General features: G+C 32.5%; 1 protein-coding gene and 1 pseudogene across 1 annotated transcript in view; one reads left to right on the forward strand and one right to left on the reverse strand.

Annotated features, from left to right (window-relative positions):
• The window catches only part of ST8SIA4 (ST8 alpha-N-acetyl-neuraminide alpha-2,8-sialyltransferase 4), an 81,415-nt gene that overhangs the window by 24,832 nt on the left and 42,573 nt on the right, over window positions 1-14,010 (reverse strand). The gene's annotated exons all lie outside the window — the stretch shown is intronic.
• On the forward strand, window positions 963-1,107 carry LOC118704022 (annotated as a pseudogene).

Genomic DNA, 14,010 nt, shown 5'->3' on the forward strand with positions numbered 1-14,010 from the left:
TGTACAATAGAAAACAAAATTGTCACTAGGTAATTTCTGAAAATTGTGAAACAGTGACATTCTGATTCTATTACTTGTCATCCACATTAAACTTCTCAGCAAACTTATTTGAGTCATGCTGACAAAGCTTGAACTAAAAATATATTATTTTTTTATTCCTATAACCTTTCATTAACTTAGAATGTGTGAGAATTGATATTTTTATTATGATATAAATTGCATGTCTTCTCTAGCTAAATATATACCTTGAAGTTCTGTATTATGTTTCAAATTTTATTTAGAATATTTCAAATTTACATGGCTTGAGTTTTATAAATAATTCTCTAGAAGGGATCCTGCTTTTGCTCTACAGATGTTGGCTGAAAGCCTGAGTAGATAAAATAATATATATGTAATGAAATGCTTCAGAACCTAGCTCTAGGACTTGTGTTCTCTCTTTTAGAGTTGAATGAAAAAAATAATAATAATAATAAAAGGAAGAAATTCTATTTTAGAATTATTTAACAACTAACTGTGTCTGAAGTTTGGAGTATAGTCCTTAACTATATAGACAGTTTGTTTAGTTGTTTCCTCTTCTTATCTCTGGAAAATAATCTTCTTTTTCTCTCTGGATAGGAAACATAAGTCAGAAAGAGTTCAAGATCTGTGATGACATTTATACAGGAATGCATTCACTTCCTGAATATCATTTTGGAAAAGAGTACAAAGCTATATAAATTAATATGTTTTATTATATTGAAAAATAAACATCAAAAGGGAATAATGAAATAACACAAATACTGCCATACTAATATAAAGCTACATCTTCTATAGAGATATTGGTGGAAATTTCCTGGAATCAGCAAGTTTGGCTCTGCCACTGAGTGTCTAGTCTTAGGTGAAACTCTGGGCCTCAATATCCTGCTCTGCAAAATGAGGGGCTCAACTAGATATGTGGAAGGGTCATTAAAGTCTCTGTGATAACCCCCTGGCAATGGGCAAGGAGACACCTGATTGGTGGTGTTGGTCTTATATCAGTCAGGGGCAAAGCAGACGTACAGTCCTTAGTTCATCCTAGCTTGATGCCTGTGTCGGTGGCCAGAGCTGGTTCATGCCTGAGGCACATTAAAAAAAAAAAAAGTCTCTGTGATACATGTACATTAGCTATGCCTAATATATTTATGATATTATATCATTTTAATATTTTCACTATACCTAAAATCTTTATTCTTGGTCCTGAAGTCTTGTGATATATATTGATAAATCTTGTGTTTATCAGTGAAACAAAGCAAAATTATTTGATGTATGAAATAAGAATCTTTATTGTTTTCCAAATGAGTTGGGATTTTTCTAATCAATTATGAATTTCCACACTTTTCCAATTTTTTAACATATTTCAGGGAGGATTATAGTACTATTTTTAAAGAAATTCAAAGTAGAGAATGCAGCTGTTTGACGAGTGTATAAAATACATTAGAGTTTCTTTTAAGGTAAAAGATTGGGGATTTTCAGAAACTATACAAACTATTTTCATTGCATTACTATCATGAAATAAAGAGCAAGCTATGAAAATGTTCCCTAATATTGCCAACCATCAGCTTGGTTAGAAAGTCCCCAATCAAACTTATGTGTTAAAAGGTTCAGAAGATTGAGGGGGGGTGAGGGTGGGAGGAGATGCCAAATTCCCCAAAGGGTTCATTTCATCATGAGTCACAATTCTGTGCAATGCAGTCATTTCCTAATATACTAACTTCCAGAAAGAAAGTCACATGACTGTCAGCGGCTGGCCAGTAGGAAACAGTGTTTTTGAACAGTGCTCAGTTTGCCTTCAGTCTTTTTCCCAGTTAGCCTACATAAGCTCTTGTCACATACCTGCCTCAGATTCCTTAAGGATATAAGAAAACCAGTCTCCAAAAACCACTTACATAGAAGCAAAAGAACAAAAAAAATGCAGATTGTAGTTTGTTCTTTTTCTTTTCTCCAATAGGTACCTGCCCTCCTTCTAATCTCCTGGAAGTCAAGAGTGTGCCTCCCTATTCTCATATTCTGTGTCCCATAGAGAGTTATCCAAGGAGTTACTTCCTGTACACACTAAGTTAAATGAGAAAACTAGAATAAGGGAAATGTCAAATTCACGATATATCATGGTGGAAAAAGAAGAGAGATTCCTAAACCTATTTGAGCATAATTTGTTCTGTCACCTTGTGTTAGTTCTAAATGGGGAACTCATTTCAGCAGTTATATAAATGCTCCCTCATATCATCTCCCATACCTTTCTAGAATAAATTTTAGCATTGTCAAGCCATTGTTTGGATCTTGAAGCTTTTTGTAAATTGGGAATCTGATTAATATTATTTTCTTTCTTTTTCAAATCAAATAATAAAGATGTGGAGTTATTTACACTTGGTTCTCTGAAAAGAGGACTATTATGCAGTGTATAGCTGTGAGTAGGCACTACTGTACATTTTGGCCTATACATTTAGCTGACCTGTAATCCTGCTTGGAAATTCTTCTGTTCATGTCTATTCAGTGACCCTGCTTATACATCCCACTAGAGGGATTCCAAATATTTGCCAAAACTCTTGGGCCTGCATTCTTAAATTACTTTGTCCCTTTTCTATGCAAATCTCTGGTGGGGATTCCACAATTTAAGGAAGCCAATCCTTTTGTTATCTGCTTTGCAACCTCAGACCTAGCCCAATTCCTGACACAAAATGTACTCTATCTATAAAGGTTGTTGAAGGGATGAATGTGAAGAAATTCTTCTATTCATATTTTCCATCAGAATTACGTGATTTTAAGTATTTTTCTGCTTTAAAATAAAATTTTTAAATGAAAAATTCTGTATTTTATTATTTACCCTGACTGAAAAAAATGCTATCCCTCTGTGCATTACTAAAATATGTGTATGAACATATATTGTGTTAATTATTTTCCATAAAATAATCAGCTTACTGATTTTTGAAACTAACAGCAATTCTGTTGTAGGCATCTGTTTGGGGGGTGGGGGGGGGGAGAGAAAGAGAACATATTTGCCAGCTGAATAAACTACAAAATATGCTTAGCAGCACTGATTCTTCCTGCTGATGGATTATTTGACCTTCATACATATGGATTCTACAAAATATCAAGTTTTGTTTTTTTTAAATAATGCCTAGTAACAAGCAAAACACAGATGAGAGTTTTGAGAAAGTGCTCAGATCCCATCCAAACACTGCTTTTTTAATTCTGATTATTTTAAAATAGCTACTGCCAAACATTTACATGACTATCTACTTTTCTACAGCAATACTGAGAAACGGGTATTTTAGTGTAAGGTCAGTGAGTAATAGTGTGAAAATTTCATAAATGGCTATAAAATAATTTCTGTAGAAAGTTTACAGAATTCATATTTGACAAAGGAGGCAAGAGCATACAATGGTGTCAAGGCAGATTCTTCAACAAATGATGTTGGGAAAATTGGACAGATACCTGCAAAAAAATGAAAGGAGGCTACCAACTTACACCATACACAAATAAACTAAAAGAAGATAAAGGACTTGAATATTAGAAGGGAAACCATAAAAATATTTTTTTTTAAATCCATAGGCAGCAAAATATCAGACATACATTGTAGCAGTATTTTCATGAATACAGCTCCTAGGACAATGGAAACTAAGGAGAAAATAAACAAATGGGACTACATCAAAATAAAAAGCTTCTGCTCAGCAAAATAAACCATCAACAAAACAACAAGAAAGCCCACTGCATGGGAGAACACATTTGTCAATGTTATCTCCTATAAAGGTTTAATCTCCAAAATTTACAGGGAATTCATACAACTTAACAAAAGGAAGATAAACAATCCAATAAAAAAATGGACAAAGAACCTAAATAAACACTTTTCCAAAGAGGACATACAAAAGGTCCAAAGACATATAAAAACATGCTCAAAGTCACTAATCATCCTAGAGATGCAAATCATAGCAACAATGAGATACCATCTCACACCTGTCATAATGGCTATCATCAACAAATTAACAAATGACAAGTGATGGCAAGGATGCAGAGAAAAAGGCACCATCACGCACTGCTGTGCTGTTGGGAATGCAGACTGGTGTAGTCACTGTGGAAAACAGTGGAGTTTCCTCAAAAAAATTAATAATAGAACTCCCATTTGACCCAGTGTTTTACTTCTAGGATTATATCCTAAGAAAACAGAAACAAAAACCAGAAAGGACATATGAACCCCTATGTTCATAGCAGTACAATTTACAATAGCTAAGATTTGGAAACAGATCAAGTGCCCTTTCGCAGATGAGTGGATTAGAAAACTATGGTACATCTATACAATGGAATACTACACTGCTGTAAAAAAGGAACTCCTACCATTTGCAATAGCATGGATAGACCTGGAGAGCATTATTCTAAGCAAAATAAGCCGGTCAGAGAAAGATAAATATCACATGATCTCACTCATTTGTGGAGTATAAAGACAACATAAACTGATAAACAAAAATAGATCCAGATATAGAAGCATCAAACAGTCCATCCAACCTAAGAGAGAATGTAGGGGTGTGTGTGTGTATGTGTGTGTGTGTGTAAGAGATCAACCAAAGGACTTGCATGCATGCAGGCATGCATATGAGCCTAACCAATGGACACAGACAGTAGAGGGGTGAGGGCATGTGCTAGGGGGTGGAAACGATGGGGGAGAGATCAATGGGGAGAAAGGAGATTTATTAAATACTTTAAACAACAAAGAATTAAAATTTTAAAAAGCACACATCTAGATTGGTAATACAAATTAGATTAGTTTACACAGGTAAAACACCTAGCATATGTCAGAATAATTTATTGAGATATCAATTGCTATTTTGTTATTAACTGCATTTAAAGAATTAAAATAAATTGCTATTTTCATTCGACAAAATACATAAAATAAATATTAAAAAAAAAAGTTTACAGGATTCTACTGAGAGAAGTAAGATCATCCATTAATGGAATATAATCCAAAATGAAAACTTTATCTGCACGTGATAATTTTACTTTAAGTATTGTAAAATCCACTGGAGCAAAGAAAAAGAAAAAAAAATGTTTGCTTTTATTAGACTAAATTATAAAAAATATTAATAGTATAATATAGAATTCTTTGCATTTTAGACATTACATGATTGTTTTAGCTATTTAACAAAAATTTAACTAGCATAAATATTGTTGGGTATCTGAAATAAGGAAGCTATAATTCTGAACTCGGTTGGTTGGTGCTCTAGCTTAATTAAACTTGGAAAATTTCTCTGAAATTGTGATAAAGGCTAAGGAAACATAGTCCATATAATTCATCAATGGAACCTATACAAACTAAGTACCTAAGATTTCCCAATTACTATATAAAGCTGTATGTATTTTTTACAGAAGGTTAAATGGATTTTTTCACTGATTTGACCATCTCTAGAAATACATCAAATGGCAATCTTTTCTTCAAGAGTGTGCTTTAACTGAGGAATTAGAGAATGAGACAAGCACTATGGACCATACTTTTATTTTGAATACAATTGGGTGCCGACAATGAAAATGTAGACTGCCTGAAACAAAATTTGTTCCTGATAAGAGACTAATAATAAAATAGCAACTGCCACTCCAATCTTCCCTGCTACACATTCCATTTGACCACCAAAAATGGTCATTGGGTGATAGTTTGGAAGATAAAAGTGGAATAGAGTAGAATTGAATGTGATTGAGTACTTAATATGCTAGCATTACAGTTATATTTTCTTCAGGAAAATTTAATCAAGGAATATATACAGTAATATCATTGCTTAGGTAATGAGGTCTGTTACACAGACCTTTGAATATACCAAAGTCTCTCAGTGACTTTTTCCTACAAGGAAAGTCTAGTGGACAAACCCCAAGTTTTTTGCTTTACTCTCTTCTAATTTGTTATCTTGAGTTGGCATTAAAATACCTACAGCCATAATTTGAAAGTGGTAGCCTGATAATCTGATCAACCATATTAGAAGTTAGAGTTAATTGATTGTTTATAATAAATCATTTGAAAATACCTAATCTAAACTATTGCCTTCAAGCTAAACCAGAGCTAAATTATTCCAAGGAGATAAGAAATTGTAAATTTTTAAAGATTTATGGGACACTTGATTCAATAACCTTCTCAGCAAACTCAATATCTAGAGATATTCACTTCTTAAAAATCCATTAGGTTTGCTTTTTATTTTAAATTCACAACTAATTATTTTAATGTTTATAAGAAATCTCTGAATGTAGTAATTGCCCAGTCACTTTGATTTCAGTTAGAATAGCTTTATGCAGATTAATTCAATTCATATTTTACATATTGATCAGTGTTCCTCTTTTTTTTCTGAAAGGTCAGAGAAACAGGGGGATTCCTAAGATTATGCATGTATTTTCTACCACCAGTCATTACAAGATTGGGTAAGGCAAAAAACATACACATATACACACCCCAACCCAAATGCATGTAACAAATATAACATATAAAATAAATGTATGAATCTTTAGCTCTTAAATATAGCAGTATAAACTTTTATTCTGAATATAGTCTTGGAACTTAATGATGAAAATACATTTCGTTCCCTGGCTAAAGTGGGAATTGTTTAAAGAAACAATTTTTCTTCTCAAGAGCTGCATAGTAAATTCTTTATAAAATATTCAAGATTTCCCTCTTCCCCTCCTCTCTCTTCCTCTCTAACATACATATCAGAATTTTAAAGATTATATTCAAGAAATAAAATTAAGATATTAAATTATATACCTATGGTAACTTTTTCAGCTGGCCAGGATATATGTTCCTAAGTTTCACACTTCATTATTATGATCCACTTATTTGTTAATCAGAAGTCAATCTTATATTTTCATTCTAATAACACCTTAGGCAGGTAAAATTTAGTAAGCATTCATTTCACAATTTTGTGATTTTTGTTAGATACTGGGCACAAGTTGGTTCTTAATATGTATGAGTTGGTTAATTAACAAATTACTGGGAAGACAAGCTATCCAGGTTCTATTCTCATTATTTGAGATTCACACCTTCCTTATTGGCATGGGTTCCCTCTGCTTCAACATAAGCTAATATGATTTCTGATGGTAGCCAGAATGATTAAAAATGTTTTTCTTCCATTCTACTTGCTACCTTGCTTTTTTGATTGCTCTAAAGAAGTAACCTAAACCAAAGTTCAACACAACTTTGTTCTTTTTCATGACTCTATTCTCTACCCCTCTGCAACTGTGCCTCAGCCCTCACCATAAAGAGTATGAGGTTTTCACACTTCTAAGATAGAGATAAATCAATCTTTGTTCTCATATAATTTATAATATAGACAGAGAACAAAATGAATAATAATCATACATTTTGATGAATGTTTTATTAGAGACATGCATTACTTGTGAAGAAAACACAAAGACACAAGAGTGAGGAATTGTGCCCTATTCAAATTTACCTTTCAATGGAGACTTGAAGAAGGAGTGGAAGTTATCCAAGTTGAGACGAGAGAAAAATGCATACCCAGGAGAAAAACCAGGATATGCCTATGTCACGGAGTGCCACGAATGCTTCCCCACTCATCAAAAAAACATTCTAGATATTTGCAGAGCCTTTTAGTCTCAATGAGAGAACAAGAATGGGAAGCATGCTGGCCAAGGGCAGCCTGGCATCTCTGTTTCTCACAGGTTCCTGGTTGAGCCATACACCTGTGAATGACTTCTCAGATATAAGCTCTTCATAATTTCACATTCTGGGATGAAATTGAATAATTGGAACTGCTGGGAAATATTATTTTGACACAAGAGTAAAAAGTTTAAAGTATCAGGAAATGGAGCAATGCCAGAAGGGTGAATATCAGAGTCCCCAGTAAGGGAAGAAATACTCAATTACGAAAATATTATGAGGCTTAGAACACCCAAAATGCAGTGTCTAACTGCTCAAAGGCGATAAAGAAGGATACATGTTTTAGAAAGAAATATTACAGCTGTGTTGCTCATTGGTCAAAATAGAAACCAGATGAAAATGTGTTTGGCATAAGATTAAATTTAGAACAAGCAAGCCATTTCCAGAAGGCATGTGGAGTGAATGTATCCATTTCCAAAGTTGTTTTATTAAATTGCTTTTACTTATGTGATTGAATAGATTCAGTATTCCAACACAATCCATTTGAACAACCGTGATAAACAAGTTTCCTGAAGTCTGCTAGTGGTCTATTTTAGAGGGGGCTCTTTTCAGAGGCTGGTCTGATTCAAATTATTGGGCAAGCACATGCCATTCACATGAACTTACGAGTAGTCTGCAGAGGATCACCCTAATTTTATATAGCCTTTTAGTATACTCATTTAAAATTGATAAATTTTCACATCTGAAAAGTAAGTGCAGTAACTAAAGTAATCTTAAAATTGGGGGGGGGGGGAGTTAATACTGGAAGATGTGTGAAAACATAATCTGTTTCCTTGTTAAGAGCCACATAAAAAATCATACTTTAGCAACTAAAGCATGCGTCTTTTAATAGATACACTGGACTAAAGAAATATTTTACAACAGAGTGACAGCTACATAAATAAGAGGTGAGCTAGAAATGTCACTTGATTTGATTTCTCTAAGGCTTGTTATTTCTGCTTACATGTATACCAACAAGCTAGGAATTATGACCTTGATTGTTAATTGTGAATCAGCCAGTTTACTGGCTGCATGCCACAAAAAAACATCAATAACCCAGCAAAACTCTGGGAAATTTAGGAGGGTGTATTAAGTGATACCTCATTACTCAACATAATTTTGTTTAATAGCAAAAATAAAATATGTATACTATTTGTGAAGTATGCAAATTGATTAGAATCTTCTCATATATTCTAAATAAAATGAAATAACTAAAAAATTATGTAGTCACAGAATAGTATAAAAAATGCTTATCCTCCCAAAACAAAATTAAATTACTAGGAATAAATTCATGATAACACAACAAATACCAACAATCCTATCTAATAAAAGAGTAATATGCAGATTGACCATCACTCCAACACACAATATGGGTGCCCCATGTGGTCAAAGATCCTGCCCTATGTGGACACAAGATAGCCACCATAAGATGGCCAGCAGGGGAGGGCAGTTGGGCGGCAACAGGCCTGCAAGGGAGGGCAGTTGGGAGGGACCAGGACTACAAGGAAGAGCAGTTGGAGGCAATCAACCCTGCAGGGGAGGGCAGTTAGGGATGACAGGCCAGTAGAGGAGGGAAGTTGTGGGCAAACAGGCTGGCAGGGGAGCAGTTAGACATCAATCAGGCTGGCATGGGAGAAACGGTTAGGGGCAATCAGGAAGGCAGGCAGGCTAACAGTTGGAAGCCAACAGTCCTGGATTGAGAGGGCTGTCCGACTGCCGGTTACTCCCCAGCCCCTGTGCATGAGTTTCATGCATCGAGCCTCTAGTATAAAGTACGAGACTTTCGCTACATATTAAGTATACCAAATCAATTTTAGAAAATCTCAAGTGATAACCAGTTGAATATAAATCAACAATATATCAAAATTATAAGGAAAGTCAATGTATTATTAATACTGTGTCTAATGTGCAAAAGGTCTAGCAAAACAACTTGTGTGGAATATATACACACTATTCATATTTTATATTTTCTATAAATATATGTAACAATATATTGTTTTATGTACTTCCTGAGTATATATGAAACATTAATAGTATATTAAATATTACATATACACTGAGTGGCCAGATTATTATGATCTATGAACACATAATAATCTGGCCACTCAGTATAAATCCTATATAATAAAAGTCTAATAAGCAAATTGTCCCCTCGACCAGAAGTTCAACCAGCAGGCAGGCCGGCCAACCGCCCATGTTCTCTCCCGCTGGCCAAACTTAGCTAGACCCACCCATGCATGAATTCATGCACCAGGCCTCTAATACACACACAGACTGAGTGGCCAGATTTTTATGGATTCAGAGATCATAATAATCTGGCCACCCAGTGTACACTGTGTGTATATATAGCATCTGTATATTCTATTTTTATTTTTCATATATGTAACATATACTAGTCAAGAAATAATTTTCCATAATCTCCATTTATAAAGTTATGATTTTTTAAACTTGAACAATTGCAGAAATCCAAAGAAAGAATAAATTCAATAGACTATGTAGCAACGTAACAAACATATGTGCCTATATTTTCTCTTATCTATTTATATACATTTGGTTGTGTGTATATCTTTTATTATCAACAGTAAACATTCAGATGAAGTTAATTAATTTATGGTATTAAAGAATATTAAGAATATTTAAGTTCCAAGAGATATTACTTGAACATATAAAATAGGAATATTTTAGTGAGCTAACTCTATTACTGTGATGCTCAAAAGTTAAACTTTCTTTAGGTTATAGAGAAGATATTTTTGAAGATGTTTATGAAAATCAAGTATAAATGTTTATTGTGGTGGTTTGAATATGCACTTTAGTAAGAACAAAGTACAGAAGCAGTAAAACTTGAAACTCAAAGGAATACAAATGATTATTTATGTCAATACCCATGTTTTAAGATATGAATATGAGACTGAAAATTGAAAATAGCCTTGTCTACAGTCAGAATAGGAGAAGTGTTTTTTCATTTTGTTTTGTTTTGTTTACCATACTTGGAAATCAACCTTCTAAAATATTATTGACACATTCTCTAAGAAAATGTTCTCAGTTTGGATGAATGTAAAAACATGTTTTAAAGAGAATAAGGACATTTCTTCACACTCTGCAATATATGTCTGCAAACTCTAACTTGAGAAACACGACTGTAGGTCATGAGGGGCATATCAGGCATTTCAAATGAAAATTCTTAATTCCAAGAAAAATTAAAGCAGTTATTTGGTCAATTTATCTCATACTTTCACATTTATTATAGTTATTAAGTTATCCTTCAAATAAAAAACATCTGGAATATTTGTCAAATATAAAAAAAATAAAAGGATAGCATATGTATTCTCCACTAAAAGATAAAGAACAAACATCACAAATAGAAATTGTACCAAAATTTTAAAAATCTATATTCACTCAATTTATTTTTTCCTTAAAATTCATTTTGTTGAAGATATTAGCAAATAAAATTGTTGGATAACTTTAGAATGACTACAATAGTGACATCAAAGAACATATCTACCTTTTCCAAACTCAATAATCACCAATAAATTTTCAAATGTTTGTCTCAATTAATACAAAGTACAAGCTTATTAATTTGATGAGAGTAGAAGCAGTTATATTAAAACAAATTATTAGTTAGAATGTGGTGACAAAATAGGGCATATACATTATTTTTGTTATAGTAGAATTAAAATAATAAAACTAATGGGTCATATATTATACATTAAAAATAATTGATTTGTTTTAAATATTTTAATAATAATCATAATAATTGCCAGAGGGCAAAGGATCCAAATATAAATATTCAAATTTTTTTGCTGGACTGATTGTAAATGAATCTAAAGTTTAAATCAATAGCTCTTAAAAATAAATATCTGAATAGAGAGAAGAGCACTATAAGAAATAGAGGAATGAAGATGAGAATGATAAGAGCAAACTCCCTAAAGTGCAAAATTCAAAAAAATTTGCATAAGTGTGCATGTGATTCTAATATACAACTAAGAATTTACAAATATTTAGTTATGTAAACATAATTTTAAAATATACTCATTTATTTATCTCTTAGGAGAATTTTTTTTTAATTTAAATATGCTTTTTATTCATCTCAGAGAGAGAAAGGGAGAGGGAGAGAAACAAAAATATCAATGATGAAAATCACCTGCCTTCTGCACACCCTCTATTGGGGATGAAGCCCACAACCCTGGGATAGGCCCTGACCAAGAATCAAACCATTACTTTCTGGTTCATAGGTTGTTGTTCAACCATTGAGCAACATCAGCCAGGCTGAATTCCTGGGAGAATTCTTAATTATCTATAGCAGTTGATAGTGAAACTGAGGATCTACTTTTTTAAAAATTCATTTTTTTTTTGGTGTGTGTTTGTTTTGTTTTGCTACCATGTTAAAATATAAGAAATTAAATAGAACAATCCCTAAAAAACACACAACAGTACCTAGTTATGAATCAAATTATATTAATTATAAAAGTCTATATTTTTGCTTAACATATTTTATAAAATATTTTGAATGTTTTACATAATACAAAACGCGTTTCACATAACGAACTTTTCACATAACGAGCTTGCTCCTGGAATGAATTAAGTTCGTTGTGTGAGGCACCACTGTAATTTAAAATTGTATATTATATTATATTATATTATGAGTTAGGTAATTTTTACATATTATAATAATATTTTTAAAGTTTCAATTAGTCATTTTATAGTTTCAAAATCCCTTCTTTACTCTTAAAATCTTATGAAAATTGTCCCATTCTTTATAAGAAATATATTTTTTAAAATAATAAAATAAGTAGACATGTAGGTTTCTAAAGAACACCAGTGAGAAGCTTGCAATCCCAAACCAGTTGATACATTTAAATTTGTAATTATATATTTTATTTTTCCCTGTTAAATTATCCTTTCCTTATGTTGACTGTTTTAAAACTTAGAGAAAATAGCTATAATTTTTCTCTCCTGCTTCACTTATTATGGCTTGGGAAGAATGGCCATATATTAAAAATCATGTAAGAATCTCTTTGAGTTTTAAGGTTGATAGTTATATTTTAGAGCTTTTATAAAAAAAAAAAAAAACACAAAAAAACAAAAAAAACCTGCAAATGGATGAATGTTTAAAATTAGTAAACCATCATAATTTTCAGAGAGGAAAAAGTTTAAATAATGAAGCATGACAAATTGAAAACTACTTAGATGATTCCCATTCTGTTCAGGAAACTTTGCTTTCCCAGTAGCTTAAACTTTCTACTTGTAGCTGCAGTACTTGGGAAGGCCTTCACATTTTAACATGGTGACTACATGCACCCTAAAATGTATATACGGAGTACTCTAAACCTTTCCTGAGACACAACAAACTCCAGTAATCAGCAGAGGATATGAAACTCTCTAAATTATTTTATTGCAGTGTATAAACCATGCAGTTTCAGAGAGATGTTAAACAGATCTTTGGGAACTTTGCTCTTGTTTTGTTATCATGTGACTCTGGTTTCATCACTTCCTTATTTTCTTTCAGCATTTCAGTAGCTGCACAGACTACAAACATCATGACAAAACGCAACATTACATGCACTAATGTATTATTAATTCTGTATGTGAAATTGCCTTTCACATACACCGTGTGTACGGATTTCCAAAATATTTGAAATGTGAAAGGCATCTCTACAGCTACTTTTGATATCCTGGGCTACAGTTTAGAACTCAATCACTTGACATTTCAGGGGGAAAGTGTAATTAGATAAGACCGGGAAAGTAGCAAGATAAGTTGTTTCTGGAGAATTCAAGCTAAGTCCTGTCAAAAGCACCTAAAGCACAATAATAAAAAGAAAGCATACCATTAACATCACCACACGTAGTCAGAAGTTTGGTCTTGCTCTTTGAAATAAAATGCTTAGAAATTAGTGAAGTAGTTTCTACTTATAAAGATAGGGAAGAAAAGTGTTCAAAATGTAAAAGGGGCGTTCTGATGAACTCATTATTAAAAGTTGTGCAATTTCTATGTTTAATATATCTGTTAAAAACCCATATGAATTTGTTGTTAATAATGCTTAATTCTACCTGGACTCTAATTGAAAATGCCCTTTTTGAACCATGCTTCTTATTTTGTGTTTTGTTATGTGTGGTAAGCTGATAAATATAAATATCTAAAGAACAAAGTTATCAATCCCAAAGATTATACAGAAAGGCAAAAGACCCATAATAGTCAACATAATATTGATGAATAAGAAAAAGTCAGCAGACACTCCCTAACTTTAAGAATTGCTATAAAGCTACAGTAATCAGGATTACTAGGTGATGGTGAAAAATAGACAAACAGATTAACCAAATAGGTAAAGAGCCCAGAAACAGACCTACACAAATATAGTCAATTAATACTTGAT

This window comes from Pipistrellus kuhlii, unplaced genomic scaffold (genome assembly GCF_014108245.1).
Source record: "Pipistrellus kuhlii isolate mPipKuh1 unplaced genomic scaffold, mPipKuh1.p scaffold_m20_p_4, whole genome shotgun sequence".
Lineage (NCBI taxonomy): Eukaryota > Metazoa > Chordata > Mammalia > Chiroptera > Vespertilionidae > Pipistrellus > Pipistrellus kuhlii.